Raw genomic sequence first — 4462 nt, 5'->3', positions numbered from 1 at the left:
TGTAGAGATGGGATCTCACTCTGTTGCCCATGCTGGCCTCAAACTCCTGGGCTCAAGGGATCCTCCCACCTCGGCCTCCCACAGTGTTAGGATTACAGGTGTGAGCCACTGCATCCGGCCCTTAAACTTTTTATTTTTATTCCATTTATTTACTTATTTATTTATTTTTGAGATGGAGTCTCACTCTGTTGCCTAGGCTGGAGTGCAGTGAAGCAATCTCGGCTCCCTGCAACCTCCGCCTCAGGATTCAAGCACTTTGCATGCCTCAGCCTCCAGAGTAGCTAGGATTACAGGCACTCACCACCACGCCCGTCTAATTTTTTTGTGTTTTTAGTAGAGATGGGGGTCTCACCATATTGGCCAGGATAGTCTCGAACTCCTGACCTCAGGTGATCCGCCCACCTTGGCCTACCAAAGTGCTGGGATTTCAGGTGTGAGCCACTGCTCCCGGCCTAAACTTTTTAAGTCAAAAAAATATAATATATTTCTAGTTGGAAAGAGTAGTTCCTGTTTATTGACAGTTGCAGTTTTAGACATCCAGAGCATTGTCCTTCTGTTTTGGAGACACAGAGCAAATCTTCCTGGGTCTGTTGATGAAGGCTTTATTTTTTAAATTCACCTTGAAGAGACTAAGTTGTTCCTGCAGATCTCTCAGGGGCTGGCTTAGGGTTTGTACCATATTTGAGACACTCAAGGAAGTGGCTGTGTGGAACACAGGTGAAGGGCTCAGGCACTCCCTGTTCATGAAGGAACTAGGACACGTTCTGTCACTGAGTTCTGAAGATCCCCGCAGGGCAGCAGGGGCCTCTTGGATTCTCTGCTGTTGCACTGTGTCCCCTGGGTGATAGTTACCGCTTCTGTATCTCAGGGATGTGTGCGGAATGAAGGTTATGTTCCCCTATATCCCAAGGTTGTTGTGAGGAGCATATGAAATAACAAACATGAACTTGATTTGAAAACAAAAATGTTCTAAATGCAAGGTCTGATATGTATTCTTTCTATGATTCCACATGTGTCCAATGGTACAAAAAACCAACATCAAATTTTTTAATTAATTAATTTTTTTAAGAGACAGGGCCTCACTCTGTCATCCAGGCTGGAGTGCAGTGGCTTGTTCATAGTTCACTGAAGACTCAAACTCCTGGGCTCAAGCGATCCTCCCACCTCAACCTCCTGAGTAGTTGGAACTACAGGTGTGCACCACCACACGCAGCTAATCTTTGTACTTTTTGTAGAGAGGAGGTCTCACTGTGTTGCCCAGGCTGGTCTCAAGTGATCCTCCCGTCTTGGCCTCCTACAGTGTTAGGAATACAGGCTTGAGTCATTGTGGCTGTCCAACATCTAATCTTTTGTAACGTTAACTATTATGTGTTTAGCACTGCAGCAGGGATTGTGGAAATATAGCAGTGAAAGGCATGGTCCAGTCCTCAAGGAGCTTATAGGCTGGATGAGGACACTAATCCCCAGTGACCTAATCCTACAGCACACACCAGTCATGTGTTCAGAGGCAAGAGCTTTAGGGGGTTAGAGGAGCAGGGAGCTTATGTTGGCTGGGCCAGGCTTGAATAGGCTGCAGGGGAGTGGCACAACCTCCAAGTATGGGAAAAACCAAGAGCAAGGACACCTGAGAGGAAACGATATGCTGGGTATAAAAGGCATCAAGGGAAAATCACAGACCAGACCAGAGCAGAAAGCATCGAGGAACAACAGGGAACAAGTTGGGATTCAAAGGGCCAGATGCTGGGGGCGTGGGAGGTGTCCCAAGAATCAGGCAGAGCTGAGTCCCCACAGAAAGAACGTATCCACATAAGCTGGTCACTATCCCCTAGTACCCAATGGTCTGCTCAGTGTATCTGGTAACCAGCAGATAATGTGGCCATGAGGAGTAAATGAAAATCTACTTCCAAGTGTCTTAGAAACTATAAGGGGGAATATGAGTGTGGGTTTTCCTAAAATATGCTTTTGTTAAATAAAGATAACTCAGGCATAGAAGTATTCATTTCCCTTGAATTTCTGAACCTTTAATTATGGAAAATTATCTGGGAAAATGCATTCTTTTCATCCTAAATTATTCTTTATAGAAATACATCAAACATGGGGAAAGGGGAAGGGGAGGATTCCATGCTTAGAAATCTTGTGAGTTTTGCAAAAAAGATAGATGAGTCTAATGTTAGGACAGCCAATGTCTTTTTACCTTGAATTTTAAAACACTTATTTTTGGAGTTGGTTTAAAAAAAAATCTTTCCCCCAGTCTTTGAATGGCTAGTGCCAGGTTCATGCTAACTTAGCTCATAAATAGGTGCCATTGGTTTTAATGAAGCAGAAATTTGGCTAAGAATGGGGACTGCAAGGCAGATGACTAACAGGACAATAATAATGAAAAATGCATATTTATGGCCTTCTGTAAGCACAGATTACTGATTTAGTGCAGCTTAATGGATTCTACATTTTAAAAATTTTCTTCAGCTATCTTATAAAATTACTTTTCAATTCTTAGATGGGGTTCAAAAGGTTTTTTCCCCAGGGTTTATAATGCCTGTTAAATTGTCCCAGGATGGTGTGTATGTTTAGGAATCTATAACATGTTTATTTATTTATTTAGGCAAGTAGCAGTTAGAAGTTCTTAAAGCCTCTGCATGCAAGGGAAGCTGGTGGGCAGGAAAGGAGCCATCAGTGAGGCCTGGGGAGTTGGCAATAAGAGCATATTGAAGGGTTATTTAGGCGCTATCACAGTATCCATCAGTCTGATCCGTGGAGACTTTCTTCTAAGTGGGAAACTTACTTGTTGGCATAACCAATTCTCCAACAAACCTCAATTAAAGGCATTTTTTAGGTCAAATTGCATTCAGCATGAGCCTACTACCTTCACCTAAATTTAGAAGAAGACAGCTCCAACCAGCTCTGCCCCAGCAGAGGCATGTGGATTGATAATGGGCAAGAGAAAACCCAGCAGATGCCACAAAGCCACTCCTCCATGGGAGCCAGGAGGAGGAACCATCCCTGCGTGGAGCCGAAGGCATTCTGGGAATATCTCTTTGGGGTCTGAGATGCTCAGCTCCCTGCCATGTCACCAGACTTCCATCAGAGGGTCACCAGGTTCCTGGCCACACGAATAAAATCTGCATGTTGAAAACAACTTTGTCATGGGGTTGTAAGCATGGCTTTTTGAATTGGATAGGTTTAATTTAAATCAGGGGTGTCCCATCTTTTGGCTTCCCTGGGCCATATGGGAAGAAGAATAATTGTCTCAGGCCGCACATAAAATACACTAACAATAGCCGATGAGCTAAAAAGAAAAATCACAAAAAAAAATCTCATAATGCTCTAATAAAGTTTACAAATTTGTGTTGGGCCACATTCAAAGCCATCCTGGGCCACATGCGGCCCATAGGCAGTGGGTTTGACAAGCTTGATTTAAGTAGAAGTTGGAATAACATGGGGAACTCTCTGGATGTTGGGGGTAAGAGCTACAATTTTATCTATTTGGACCCATTAGAATTTCCAGCAGGATTTGGGCATAAAAGCTGCAATTAAAAAAAAATGCTGTAGAAACAGAGTCTTGCTATGTTGCCCAGACTTGCCTTGAACTCCTGGCCTTAAACAATCCTCCTACCTTGGCTTCCCAAGTTGTTGGAATTACAAGCGTGAGCCACTATGCCTGGCCGGGGGTCTTATTTTTCACTCTGGAAAAAAAATGTTCCCTCCCCCTTCCCCTTCCCTTTCTTGACAGAGTCTTGCTCTGCCACCCAGGCTGGAGTACAGCGGCATGGTCTCGGCTCACTGTAACCTCCACCTCCCACCTCAGCCTCCTGAGTAGCTGGCATTACAGGTGCGCACCACCATGCTCGGCTAATTTTTGTATTTTTAGTAGAGACGGGGTTTCTCCAGGTTGGTCAGGCTGGTCACAAACTTCTGACCTCAAGTGACCCACCCACCTTGGCCTCCCAAAGTTGCTGGAATTACACACGTGAGCCACCGCGCCTGGTGACGTATTTCTTTAATAGCAAACTATGTCAGGAAAAACTTGGAAAATGCAGAATACAAAATACAGAAAATACAACTGAGAACCTTTATGAGAATTTCAATCATCAAACAGTGAATCTCAGTTGCCCTGTCTCTCCGTGTCTCTTGTGTGTGTGTGTGTAGGTAGATAAATGGTGTCTAGGTTTGTGGGCGTGCATGCATAGACAGTCTTTCTGGGGTACTCTTAAGGGGATTCGGCCCCTCAGGTGCTCCTAGCTCCTAACCTCACTTTTCTGCATGCGTCCTGTTTCTGAGGATGGCCCTGAAGATGAGGGAGTCTTATTTTTGAATGAGCAGCAGTTTCAGGGACACAGAAACCAGGACTCCCTACAATGAAGAAGGGAGCTTTGCTTCTTCCAAGGCTAGAGCATTGTGGAGGTGATTTTTCAAGTCTTAACACCATGCTATTATGACATCATTGAAACTGAGACAGGGTGAA

The sequence above is a fragment of the Symphalangus syndactylus genome, chromosome 4 (genome assembly GCF_028878055.3).
Source record: "Symphalangus syndactylus isolate Jambi chromosome 4, NHGRI_mSymSyn1-v2.1_pri, whole genome shotgun sequence".
Classification (NCBI taxonomy): domain Eukaryota; kingdom Metazoa; phylum Chordata; class Mammalia; order Primates; family Hylobatidae; genus Symphalangus; species Symphalangus syndactylus.
Note: the sequence above shows the minus strand (reverse complement) of the source record.